The sequence below is a fragment of the Rattus norvegicus genome, chromosome 1, assembly GCF_021556685.1.
Source record: "Rattus norvegicus strain SHRSP/BbbUtx chromosome 1, alternate assembly SHRSP_T2T, whole genome shotgun sequence".
Classification (NCBI taxonomy): domain Eukaryota; kingdom Metazoa; phylum Chordata; class Mammalia; order Rodentia; family Muridae; genus Rattus; species Rattus norvegicus.
Window position 1 is genome coordinate 10,271,748 of NC_141534.1, and position 14,610 is coordinate 10,286,357.

The following is a 14,610-nucleotide window of genomic DNA, read 5'->3' on the forward strand; positions in this document are numbered from 1 at the left end:
GGTGCTAAGGTACAGCGTGGACCTAGACAGAAAAATAATTACTTCTATCTAAACTGACTGCTGTTTTGTTCTTCTAGAGCACACAGCCTCAGATGTGTTTTCTTTACTCATCTTTCTTTCTCTTGTAATAGTCTGAAGATGAACTCTAGGCTGGTTTGTTTTGTTTTGAACAATGGAAAAATGACATTATATAGAATTGTAACCAATGCGCAAAGACAGTTACATTCTTGAGTTGTTTTAATAGGAGCAACCAAAATGAACCACTTGAAGATGGGTTAGAAAATTAGCTCCCATTCTTACCTCTTCAGATTAAAAAAATGGGCATATTTTAAATCCTTCCTAGAAAGAGAAGCATAACAGCCCTTACAGTTCTTTTTGTGAAGGAAATCCTGCTTTGGATTCTATCTGTGGACAAGAATAAATGATAATGTTTTGTTAAACATGTATACAGTTTCATCTGTGAATCACTGCCACCCCTGTATGGGCTGCTGGCTCACAAGGAGGAAAGTCCTGACCTATGAGTGTTATATATTTACTCTTACCTTTCAGAGGGATGTTAAACTCACCAGGTAAGAGCACTTTTTGGGAGAGGGACCTCACACATATGACATTTAGTAGGATTGTTTATTATTTATTATTGGTAGGATCGTCTGGGTTTATTTACATGCAGGTTCTTAAAAATACAGGCTAAGTAGTGCCTAGGCACCTGCTTGCTTACTGCATTTCCTACTGATGCATTAAGTAATGCAAGCTATGATAACCCAGATGTGAGAAATGGCTTCTCCTGTTTCATCTTAAGTCATAGGACAGAGGTACGGGTACTAAAATAAGGAAAAAATTATGCCCAAATTCATACTCTATTATAAATATTCTACCACAGATACTCACATCGCTTTTACTCTTATCAATATTATGCCAGGAGGCTAAACATCTCGTCTAATAACAGACTTGAGCCATTATGCCTGGATGTGGTTTAGATATTACTCTTCTTGTTCTAGAGTCTGAAGATACGGAGAGAAATGTCTTCTTCTGCTCACCATCCACAGAGAGCTCTGAAGCAGACCTGTGAGCTCTCGATTCTTGCTCCCGAGCTGAAAGAGCAGGACACAGCTATCACTGTTGCACAACGAGTTTGAAATTCACGTGGGAAAATATTGCCAGCTGGAGACTTTATTGCTTAACAGAAAGGGTTCCCAGATCCACAGCCAGCTACGGTTTGTAGCTCTTCAATGGCCTATAACTCTGTGCTCTGTTCTTGACTGAAAGCATCTTCCCTCTTTTATTAGGAAAACAGTGGTTGTGTTAGAAGCCGAATGGTTTCCTTAACTGCAGCCCGCCAGGAGAAACCAGGGAGCAAATAGTCTTATAATTTGAAGAAGATCTAGCTCTTTAACCCATACTAGCAATTCTTTAGATACTGCAGTCTTAAAAAAAAGTTACTTCTTTTATGTATATGAATTTTTTCTGCACATATACATGTGTATGACATGCACGCCTGGCACCCACCCACACAGGTCAGAAATGATGTCAGACCCTTCAGAACTGGACATAGACTGCTGTTAGCCATCATGTGAGTATTGAGAAGGGAAACCAGGTTCTCTACAAGAGTAACAAGGACTCTAAACTGCTAAACCATCTCTCCGTCTTCTACTGTTACACACTTAATTCCTGCCCTCCTCCTCCCTGTTTCTGTGTATCTGTGTGTCAGATTTAATACACTTAGCTAACTTTTTCTTTTGTTTTTATAAGACATGGTTTTCCCACATAGCCTTGGCTGTCTTGGAACTTGCTCAGTAGACAAGGATGGCCGCAGCCTCACAGAGATCTGCTTACCTAGGCTTCTGGAGTCCTGGGATTAAAGGTGTGTGCCACCACCGCCTGGCGTATGCTTAGCTTTTTATTAAGTCGTATAACATCTTAAATCCTTACTTTTCTGCCTTTATATGTATTTGCTAGTTTGTGGAATAAACTTTTTATGAGACCATGCTTTGAAGATTCTTAGCAACCTTTCATCTAACTGACATGACCATTACTCATACTTTAAGTACCTATGAAATCGCATGCAAGAACACTATAATGTAATTAATCATCAATTTGAATTCTATCCCAAATCTCTTTCTTATAATAGCCATTTTTTTACTAACCAGGAAGAGTAAGGGTGAAAGTATTCTAGCACAGCAAGTCCTGACTCCAAAGTTTGCTTCCAGAGACAGTAGTGAAAGCTTAGATGCTAAATCATGGAGAAAGAAGGGAGAAAATGTCACAGACTTTCTTGCTTTCTTCTATGCAATATTAGGCGAGCACTAAGGAGCCCAGTAGCTGGAGGTCCTACCAATGTTTGCAGTGTTCCCACTTCAGAGTCTGATTTCACTGTAAGGATGCAAAGCAGAGGAAAGACTGAGCCAATCATCACACATACCCAGGGAGGATCTGCAACAAATGAAGACACTGCATAAAGAAATGCCTCAATGGGAAGAGAATGTATGTATAACCAGGGCTAGAAATAAAACCAGGGCTAGAAATAAAAATCATCGTGAGTAAGTTATAGTATGTAAAACCAGGGCTAGAAATAAAAATCATCGTGAGTAAGTTAACCCAAGCCCAGGAGGACAAATATTATTTGTATTTGCTTATATGTGGATATTGGCTGTTAAGTCAGTTATAGCCAAGTTGCAATCCATGGAACCACACACAGAGGTTAGGTATAGAGTAAGACACTTGATGCAGGGCTGGGAGAGATAAAAATTTCTGAGACAAGGATTAGAATTGGAAGATAGTTATAGATGATTGGGGGTGTGTGACTGGAATAGGGAGATCAAGTTGGCATGGGGAGGGAAACGAGGGAGGGAATACAAGGAGAGACAGCTAAAATTAAGGGCCATATGAGGGATAGTATGGGAATGTAATACAGTCAAAGCTTTGTAAAATACACACACACACACACACACACACACACACACACACACACATTTATAAATATGCATGCGATCTAAATGAAATCATCAATTATTGGAGTGGGGGGAACTCCAACTGGCCATGTCTTATCACCAAATGAAGCTCTTAGTTCTAATGCACTTGTTAGACAAAGGGATCCCATGGGAGACCCAAACAAACCAGGCTGTTGCTAAGAGTATAGGTTACTCTCCACAAACCATGGCAGTGACCCATTGCTAATGCCAATACCTATACAACTCATTGGATGTGGAACAGTTAACCTCCTGCCTACACAGAGCCTTTACCTCCTCATGCTTGCAGCATTGGTACAAGAAGGTAGTCTGCACACCACCAAAAGAGAGACATAACCACCAACGCATCAATAAACCCTTGGATCCACAGTGGTGGTGAGCCTGCAAGATTTGCTAACTAGTGCAATGGGTCACAAAGCTTGTGGGAGTAACCAGTGTCTAATTTGACTTAATACCTATTCCTTGAGATGCAAAGCATACCTGATACTGCTTGTTTGGTGATCAAGAACTTAAAACTAGATAGCTCAGAGAGCCAGGGTAAATCCATATCCTATTGTTCTAAAACAAACAAACAAACAAACAAACAAACAAAGCAATCGAATGACACTTAAGACATGCTGCTGTACTCATAGATCACTGCCTTACTCAACCATCATTAGAGAAGCTTCCTCCTGTAGCAAGTGGGAATGAGTATACAGATCCATAGCAAGACATTAGTCAGAAATTGAGAGACCTTAGGATTAAAGGGAATTTCTACCTCAAATCTCTCCCCTCATGGCTCAAGGAACTCTGCAGGGAAGGAGCCTGAAATGGTTTAAAAACCATAGGGGATAAAGGGCACTAAGAAAACAAGGCCCTCTAAGTCACCATGACAGTGAATGTTACGAACTCAGTGAGGCAGCACTCTTAGAACGGGGCCTGCAGGAGTCTGTTCCAGATGTGGCTTTAGAACTGAAAGAAGTGAATGCACGTCCCTATCTGTAACCCAGGAGTGATTTTCAACTGACAGCCACTTTTTTCCCCCATCTTTATTAACTTGAGTGTTTCCTACTTATATTTCGATTGTTATTCCCCTTCCTGGTTTCCTGGGCCAACATCCCCCTAACCCTTCCCCCTCCCCTTCTATATGTTCCCCTCCCCATCCTCCCCCCAACAATCACGTTCACGGGGGGTTCAGTCTTGGCAGGACCAAGGGCTTCCCCTTCCACTGGTGCTCTTACTAGGATATTCATTGCTACCTATGAGGTTGGAGCCCAGGGTCAGCCCATGTATAGTTTTTGGGTAGTGGCTTAGGCCCTGGAAGCTCTGGTTGCTTGGCATTGTTGTTCATATGGGGTATCGAGCCCCTTCAAGCTCTTCCAGTCCTTTCTAAGATTCCTTCAACGGGGGTCCTATTCTCAGTTCAGTGGTTTGCTGCTGGCATTTGCATATGTATTTGCTGTATTCTGGCTGTGTCTCTCAGGAGTGATCTACATCCGGTTCCTGTCGGCCTGCACTTCTTTGCTTCATCCATCTTATCTAATTGGGTGGACAGTCACTTTTAAATGAAAATTTAGCTTTTTCTGAGGGAATCTCACTTGGGGAAACAAACTACTCCTAGGGTTACGTAGGCTTTCATTCCCAGTACTACATTGCTAACAGGAAATGAACCTGATGTTAGTGGAGGTTCTTTGTTTTATAATCCTTGTGGGTCCTTTTTGAAAAACATCATCTATATGACATCTATATATTATTTATTGAAAGAGCCAGAGTTTGGGATCAATCTAAGGCCAGTGGGAGAATTCCGCCACAAACCTGAGAGCATAAAGACTCCTCCCTTCAAGGGAGGGCAGGGCTAGCTTAGTTCTTGGAGCAACTGCAAGCCAAGCTGTCAGACTTCCCAGCCACTTATGACTCCCAACCGATTCCCACCCTTGACCCCTAACCATCTCCCCTTGGAAAGTCCAGAATAGTCCACTGATCCTGAGTCACGTTGCCTCATCAATAGTACCCTGCCTAGTTACCATTGTTTGAATTCTGCCCCAATTGTTTGCAAGGTCTATAACTCCCTGTTAGAGTTTGCTCAGGGTCATCTCCCCTTGAAGTGGGAGGGCTCCGGCATGTTGGAATTAAACTCCTCTTGCTATTGCATCTATCAGCGCCTCCGTGAGTCTCATTCAAGAGGTCCTGGAAGAGATTCAACTCGGACCTCACATTATCTGTATATCTGCCTGCCTGCCTGCCTGCCTGCCTGCCTGCCTGCCTGCCTATCTATCTATCTATCTATCTATCTATCTATCTATCTATCTATCTATCTATCGTCTATGCCTTTGTATAAATATTTTAGTATAGTGGTTCTATTGGTTTCCTGTGTGTGCAAATAAGTGAGTTTTTGTGTCTATGCCTGTTTCTTGTGCCTTCCTTTGGGCTCTTTTCTGTTTTGTTCAATTCCAATATATTTGTTTTTGTTTTATTATTATCCCTTATGTTTTTATTATTATCCCTTAGGAGCCTTTTTATTTTCTTATGAGAGACAGAAAGGATGCATCCAGGTGGGAGGGGCAGTTGGGAGGAACTGCAAAGTTTAGAGAGAGGGGACCTGTAATCACTACACATCATGTGAGAAAGTAAGCTATTTTCAGTAAAAGTAAAAATTATATAAAAAGAAAATTACAAAATACCAATGAAGGAATTAAAAATGTTGGAGATAAATGAAGGTAACTTATACTTAGGTACTATAATAATTAATAATGCTTAGATAACCCATAAACCAAGTTGGTGTACAGATTCTGTGTAAAAATATGGAAATGTGAGGCCAAGCCCACTAAATACCAAAGCAGTCCATAGCAAGAGAAACACAGCTAGATACAGTACATTCCTTGATTTGAAAATGTATTCAAAGCATTAATAGTCAGAAGAGCCGTGTGAATTGGAATTAAAAATATAACAGAGACCAGTGGGCCAGAGCATGGAAGTGGGTTTTACGCATGTCAATCTTCAATATGGATGCCAAGCAAATACAGGGTAGGGACAGTAGTCTTCACTGAGTAAGAAACTTGGATACCACACACGGAAGGAAGTAGATAGGAACCTTCTCTCAGAGAAAAACACAACCTTACGATGGGTGGTGTAGAGAGCGGCGCGGCGAAACAAAGATGGCGCCGACATCCAGCCTTGTCTGGATATAAACGACTTACTGCGCATGTGCAGGCTTGTCCCCTTGCTAGGGCTCCCTCTAGTGGTGAACAGCGGTACTGCACATGTGCGGTTTATTCACCAGGTGTTAGTTGACCGTTAATATGCTAATGAGGTGATTCATTCTCCGCCAATCCCTGGAGGACAAGTAGTGGGGTGATCCAAGCCCCACCAATCCCTGAGAGATAATTAGCATACTGCTGTCTATATAAGCCGAGCGATTTTGCTGCTCGGGGTCCCTGTTCAGAAGAGCTGTAACACTGAGAAGAGCTGTAACACTGAGAAGAGCTGTAACACTGAGAAGAGCTGTAACACTGAGAAGAGCTGTAACACTGAGAAGAGCTGTAACACTGAGAAGAGCTGTAACACAGTAAAGGCTTGCTCGCAGAAGAATCCTGTTGCCGCGCGTCGTTCTTGCTGGCAGGACATTGGGCGCGCGACAGGGTGGAAGACTTTAAATGAAACTGTGACATTGCCGGAAGACAGCAGAAGAAAAGCTTCCTGACATTGTTTTGGTCACAAATTTTTGGATGCAACATTAAAAACAAGCAAGAGAAGTAAAACCAGAAAGTGGTAACACACCAGAGTGACATCTCTACAACAGAGGAGTCAATCAGTTAAACTAAAGCATAACCTGTAGGGTGGAAACGCACTCATCTTATGTGTTAATCAAGGGTTAATCAAGAATGCATAGCTCAGTGACTGATAACCAAATTGCCAGATCCCTGGATTAAAGGATGGATAAAGAACTACATAAACATGTATCAAAAGAGAACACAAATGGCCAAAGGACACATGAAAAGGTGCCCAACATTCCCCACGATCACGGAACCACAAGCTGAAACTGGACTAATATTATCTCACACTTCTCAGAATGGTTACGATGTCAGCAAACGTGTGGAGAAAGGGGACCCCCCTATTTATTATGATGGGCTTGTACACTCAGGCAGCAATTACAGAAAAGGGTATGAATGCCTTTAAAAAACAACTGCTGTAATGATTCACAATCTCAGGATACTTCCTAACAAGTGAGATTAATAGCTTGTACAATCCTCTGCCTGCCAATGTTCACAATAACCAAGATGTGGAGCAGCTTAATGGCCATTATAAAAGTATCTGTATTGCTCTGTCTCTCTCATTCTCTCTCTCTCTACACACACACACACACACACACGCAGTGCACACGCACATGCACGCACACACACACACAAGCCAAATGAAAATTATTCATATTTTAAAGGAATGAAAAACCCTGTCACATGGTACCATATGGATAATAATAGAGGGTTTACATTGAGTAACGTAAGTAAGCTTCCAACTGGACACAGGATGATAAATACTCTTGTATATGAAATTTCATGTGTTCAAATATATAGAAATATATAGAAAGAGTAGCATGGTGGCCGCCAATGGGGGCACATGAACTCCCGTGGGGAGAAAGACTACAGTGTCTGTTCTGCAAAATTAACAAGGTGACTTAATAGCAATGTAGTTACAGACAAACATGCTGAGATCAAACACTTGTAACAGGGTAACTTGTTAGCACACATCAATCATATAGGTAGACATGGATACACTAGTAAGCCTCACTATGATTAGCAATATATGTAATTATGAAAACATCATGCTATTCACCTTAAGTAAATACAATTGGTTCCCATATTCCTTACAAAGCCTGAAGATAAAAATGAAGTTGTTACATGTTTCCCTTTCTACCCATGTTTGTGTGTGTGTGTGTGTGTGTGTGTGTGTGTTCTTGTGCTTATCTTGTATTTTTTTCATTCATTCAGTAGTCATTGAGCACTTACAACATCAGCTGCTATGCTAGGTGTTTGGAGTGTCCTTGAATTGTCCTTGAATTCAAAAACCATATGAGGATAAAAGAATGTGAGGTTCAGGGATGGAGAGATGGCGAAGTGGTTAAGAACAACTTGCCACTCGCCCAAAAGACCCCAGTTCACTTCCTAGGACCCAACCCAAGCACCAGGGAATCACTGAATGCATGTGGTGCACATATACAGTAAAAGCAAAACACTGACACACATAACAAAAAATCTTAAATGAGGAATGGATGGCTATGTATATATTGGTGTGTGTGTGTGTGTGTGTGTGTGTGTGTGTGTGTGTGTATTTAAAAACATGCTGAGGGCTGAGGGTTTACTTAAAATGGGACATGATTTGTATTTAATCTTTCAGAATATGGTCATGAGTTATCAGGGAAAATTTTGTACCTAGCAAAGAAGGGGAGATAATCTCAATATAAATTTCCTCTCTAACACTTTTTGACTTTCAGTATTTGCATTGTGTCCCGGTAATTTACATTTCCCCTCGCATGATAGCCAGTGACGGTTGAATCGGGTAGAATAGAGATCAATTTAGCTCCTCACAATAGTGTGCTTCCCAGAAGGACAGCTGAGATAAGGCAAGCTGGATAGCTGCCTAGATTCATAAATCATGGTCCTTAACCAACTCATATCTCACAGAAATCTCTGACCTGCCAAAATTGGGTTTGTCTTTCTACATGAATAATTTATATTTTCTGGAATATAATTGGGGATGGCTTAGTGGAAGGGCCAATAACCAGCAATGTTATTTTGGGTAACTGATTTAACCTTTTGAGGTACACCTCCATTTCTCCAATAGGAAGGGACTGAAAACTATAGTCTAAAGTAATTTCACAATTCTGTGGTTTTTATGAGCCTAAGTATTACCATACTTGTGATGACTGCTCAACTTTCGAGATTTATGGACAGTTACTTGTTTGGTACCAATAGCTTCTTGTTCTAAGACTGGAATGGAAGGTCCTCTTTCCTATAATTCTGGGGGGGGGGGTGTCGTATTTTGACTATTCTTGGACTGCCCGATTTCTACTTTCCTAACACATGCAACTCTTCCTTTTTGGATACCTCACGACTATGATCAAACTCCACATACATCTAGAAGACCCAAGTCCATAGCTTTTCCCTGCTTTTGCCTGTTGAATCGTCAGGAATTTTTTGTTTGTCCATGTTTAAAATGGACAAGGCAACTCTTAAGAGAGATGCGGATTAGCGTAGTAAGTTATGTATGGCCTTGAATGGTATCTGTCAGATACATACTTGGTTTCTCAATAAACAACACTTTCCCTACCATTCAGGAGGTGATTGCTCATTCTATCAAGCTTAGCAGGAGTTATGCCAAGTAGTCTTGAGACCTCTGTCCTTGAAAGTAGATTACTGGGTATGGTGGGAGGGGATGGATTTTTAGAGGGTGGGTCTGGGAGGACAAGGACACATCTCTGCAATTCTTTCTGTCTCAGGAACACTTGCTTGGTTTTCTACTATGTTACAGCACAGAGTGTAGGCCCTTGCAAAGCCAGAGTCATTCTTTTACCAAGCTTGCAGTCTTATGAGCTAAATATATTGCAATTTAGGTAATTCGTGGCACATCTGTCTACATCTTCCACTCTAGGGTCCTGAAACCACAGACAGAACCTGGGTCTAAGTCCTTGTCCGCTTACCTCTGTAGGGGAAGTGGCACCTGGGAGAATGGAGCCGAATGAGGCAGACTCAAGTCTCACGCAATAGCCAACTTTATTCTGAGCATCTGACTTATGCTCTGTGGGTTAGGAGGAGGCACATGAGTAAAATGTACAATCACAAGGGCAAGCTACCTGTGGTCAGGCAAGCTGCATGAGGCAAAACAATGTGTTTTCTCATAGAGTCCTATAAACAAATAACCACAGGCAGTCGAAATGACCAATCTGAAGCAAGCTCATCTCATTTACTGTGGCAGGGAGAAGCACGGAAGCACATTCCAAGAACAACTTCGTGGCTCGAAGAAGCTGAGTCAATAGACTCTTGTTCTCTTGGAGTTTTCTCACAAGCACTCAGAATTTTTCTTTCACAGTTCCACTCTTGGACCATGGTCCTACATTTTTTATACTGTGATATTTTTTAAACAGTTTCTAAATGTAATGTCTGTGAAGAAATTTAAAGTCAGGCATAGAAAGAGGGTTTTTTTTTAAATGTAATAACTTATAACCAATTAGACAATGTAGCAAGATTTTTGATAAAAGTTCTGAGATGTGCTTATTATTTCTCTCAAATTATGTAGAGTACTCAGTGCTCTTTCCATGAGATAATTCAGCACCTAGATGATGGGATGAGTCGCAGGAAACAATTCAGGCATGAGCGTTAGTGTTAGGTGTCTCTGTCTGAGTTATTCTGAGCCTAAGCACCGCAATACTGGCACAATAGTCGGTCCAGCAGAGACAGTTGCTAAGTGACTGATGTAAAGTTAGCACACACAGGGAAGGCACACAGATGAAAGGATGATTGACGCGCCGAGCAGGAAGCGATGAGGCAAGAGAGATCTCATCACGCTGCTCCGGGTGCTTCACGGTTTAAAACCTACAAATTGTTTCCTTTTGGAGTTTTCCGTGTAATAGCCCTGGACAGTGGTTAACCAAAGGAAACAGAAAGTGTGAGGAATAAAGTCTCCGAAGCAGGAAGCGATGTGCTCCATCAGAGGAACAGAAAATGAGGACCGTAACCGATCCTTATATTTTCAGTATCTTTTTTTTTTTTTTTTCCTCCGGGAGCTGGGGACCGAACCCAGGGCCTTGCGCTTCCTAGGCAAGCGCTCTACCACTGAGCTAAATCCCCAACCCCGGCTTTTCAGTATCTTTTATCTCAAAGAGTTAACACGTAGGTTCTGCAGTTGGAATTTTTTTCATTCTAGACATATTTCTAGGAAGAGATCAACAGGGCAGTGCCATATCCTTTGTGAACACGGGTTTTATTGTAGCATTGTTTGTTTGTATGTTTGTTTGTTTGTTTTCTCTGGTTGTTCTTTGGTATAAAATGAGAGCCAAATCATTGTGGCAGCAATTCAGTGGTCCACGAAAGTGAAGTTCTTACCATATGGGCCATAAAGCAAAAGTGTGTGGGCTTTTCAGAATGAGTCATGCACTAGAAGCCAAATTTAGGACTTAAAACAATTCTTTCTTTCTTTTTTCTAGCAATTATGACAATATCTTTTCTCTTCTCGTTTAAACAGACAGAACACGTTTTATCAGCTCTTTTAATATATTCTCTGCTTTCATGTTTTGTTTTTTTTTTACCACTAGGTCTGTTCTTGTGATTGATTTTTATCGTTATTAATTACGTGTTGTAGCTCTTAATAAACCTGGTGATTTTTAACTGATTGCCTGGCTTTGCAAATGTTATTTTGTTGGCTGTTGAACTTTATAGTCTTCTTTTAAATATGATTATAATTTGTTCTGGCATGCAGCTATATTACTAGATTCTGATACATAGTTTCGAGGATTGGTTTAAACACTGTTAAGGCGCGTTTAGATTTGCTTTTAGTGTGGAAAATTTAGACTCACAACTAAAGTAGAATTCTACTGAGGATAGTCACTCAAGAATCAGGGTTGGGCATAAATCCTGAGATGTACATAGTTAATGCAATTCAGTCGGTGTTCAAATACCATAGTGTGTATTTAATCTTATGGGGACACTGTTATATGAATGGCCCATAATTGACCCAAATGTAGTTTTCAGTGCATGAATGTATTCCACAAAGCACATCCTGAATTATGAAGTATTTCCTTTCTGAGAATACAAACTGTTTCAGGGCACAAACTACTTTTACTTCTTTGTGTTTCAAATATTTCGGTTTTTATTTTGGGGAAAGGACATTGCTACTTAGCAACCTAGGCTTCTGTAAGTTTGTAATCTTCCTTTGGCTTCCCTGAGTGCCAGGAAAATAAGTATTTGCCTGCCTGCCTGCCTGCCTGCCTGTCTGTCTGTCTGTCTGTCTACCCATCCATCTGTCTGTCTATCCATCCGTCTGTCCATCCATCCTTCTATCCATCCGTCTGTCTGTCCATCCTTCTATCCATCTGTCTGTCCATCCATCTATCCATCCGTCTGCCTGTCTATCTGTCCATCCATCCGTATATCCATCTGTCTGTCTGTCTGTCCGTCTGTCTGTCTGTCTGTGTGGTAGTAGGAGTTAGAACTTAGACCAGTTCTTTCTCAGGTTTGGGTAGCTTTTTGTCATCTATGAGACCACTCCTCAGCAGAAGCTTCAAGCATCCCTGTTTGCAGGTCTCCAGAGTTCCTTCTGCTTCGTTGCCACCCCTGCTGTATTAATTTTGGCAAGCCAGGCATCTTCCCATCCCCCTAACCTGACCTTCTCTTTCTCAGTTCATGGAGATGCCTAGGCTCTGCTGGGTTTCCTGTTCCTGGAAGAGCTTGGAAACAGATGGACAAGAGTCGATGTATTCACAGTTTGCTTGTTTGTTTCTTCTCTTTCAGTGAAGTTCTGCACTGTTTATTTTATAAGGACTTGGAATCTTTCGCAGTGATAGTAACAGAAGGCTGTTGTTTGTTGGTGGTGGAATACCCTAGTTTTGAAAGCAAAACACCCAATTTATAGCACTACAGTTCTCCCCCAACAGAGAACCCTTCAAACGAATTTTGTGGTTCTAAGTATTCTAACAAAATAAGATTGTTGAGCATATGATCATAGGACAAATCTAATGCAGTGTAAAGAGATCTGTTATACAGCAGGTGAGACAGAGATCTACAATGAGGAGTTTGACAGAGGTCCATGTAAGTGGGAAGGAGGTACACTCTCAGTATTATGCCAAGCTGTGGAGTTGGTTTGTTTTTGTTTTTGTTTTTGTTTTGTTGTTGTTGAAAAGACCAATTCTTTTAGTTCTGACTGTTTGAGTGTTATTGTCTATTTTGGTATGTACTGTTTTTTTTTTCCTCTAAGAAAGAATTGAGATTTTATTGGAGGACCAGGGCAAAGATGTTTCAATTACCTCATGATTAGAATTTTACTGTGTTTACTTCAGTATACTTGTTGTTTGAGGTGGGACATGACTGTACCATAGGGCATGGATGAAGGTTACAAGAAACTTTGCTGATGTTGATTCTCTATGTTCGCTATGTGAGTCCTGAAGATTGAGCACAGGTTACTGTTTAGTATTTTCCCCATTGTGTTAGATACAATTAGCCCCTCACTCGTGGGATGCTAAGCTGACATCCAAGACAGTCAATCTCCTGTATTTCAATATCTGACTATTTTCAAATTATACTGAAAACATCATATTCTATTTATTCCTGGGTTTCAGCTTATAATCTGCAACAGGAAAAATTGATTGATGTACCTCCTAGGGCTTCTATTAAGGTTGAATGAGGTAGTCTGTGTCAAGTGTTTGCTTTCATATGTGAATGTAAGTACCTGATTAGAAAAGAAGTTCTACTGTTGATTTCTTGTGATCACTACTTGAAAGTTGGTCATTTCCCAATGTGATTTGGAGATTAAAGCTTTTAAGTGCATGTTACGTCTAGAGTCTTTGTTGTTGTTGTTGGGCAAAACCAGAAAAATTTATCCAGTCATCACGATTTGGATCATTTCTCAGGATTAGTAAACACCAAGCAAAACCCAAACCAGCTAAGATTATGTCTTATGAGGGTCATGTGGTCCAATGTGGTAAAGGGTCCTCTACGTCCACACTATCCCATGACTACTGGGGATATGGGCTAGTAACAGGACAGCTGCATCCTTCCCAAAGCATAGCTATCTTTCAAGGATTTGTTATGCTAGTTTATGTTCCTCTCCAGGGGTTGCTTGTACCAGTAATGGGCTGATGCAGTCCTAGTGCAGTTTATAGCAGTTCAGGACAATCCCCAAGGGCTATCCCAACTCCAAAGTTCCTCTTTGTATTGTCCAAGATTCTAGTGACAACCTTGTTATAGATGGTTCTTCCTTTGACCAGTCTTCTCCATTTTATTCTGCATCCAATTCTTTAAAAAATTATTGGTTATTTTATTTATTTACATTTCAAATATCATCCCCTTCCAGGTTTTCCCTCCCCAACCCCCAAATCCTATCTCTCCTCCCCTTGTTTTTATGGGGGTGCTTCCCCACCCACCAACTCCTCCTTACTCATCACCCTACCATTACCCTACACTGGGTCATCAAGCCTTCACAGGACCAAGGGCCTCCTCTCTTACTGATGCCAGATAAGACAGTCTTCTGTTACATATGCAGTGGGAGCCAGGGGTCCCTCTATGTGTATTCTTTGGTTGATGGTTTAGTGCCTGGGAACTCTGTGTGTGGGGGGGTGTCTGGCTGGTTGATATTGTTGTTCTTGCTATGGGGTTGCAAACCCCTGCAGCTTCTTCAGTCTCATCCTAAGTCCTCCATTGGGGTCCTCATGCTCAGTCTGATGGTTGGCTGCAAGCATCCTGTTCAACAAATATTCTGTACACATATCCTCATCTCAGAGTATGTTCATATAGAAGTAAATTTAAAACATTTTTTAAAATATTTGTTATCCCAACAGTGTAATGCATTATAGATGCACTATTGCTCTTTTTTCATGTCATAAACATTTTTTATTAGATATATTTCTTTACTTACATTTCAGATGTCATTCCCCTTCCCGGTTTCCTGTCCATAAGACCCC

The 14,610-nt window shown here is 41.0% G+C and overlaps 1 long non-coding RNA gene across 1 annotated transcript in view; it reads left to right on the top strand.

The window, feature by feature from the left end:
* The window catches only part of LOC103690921 (uncharacterized), a 52,867-nt gene that overhangs the window by 8,181 nt on the left and 30,076 nt on the right, over positions 1-14,610 (top strand). The gene's annotated exons all lie outside the window — the stretch shown is intronic.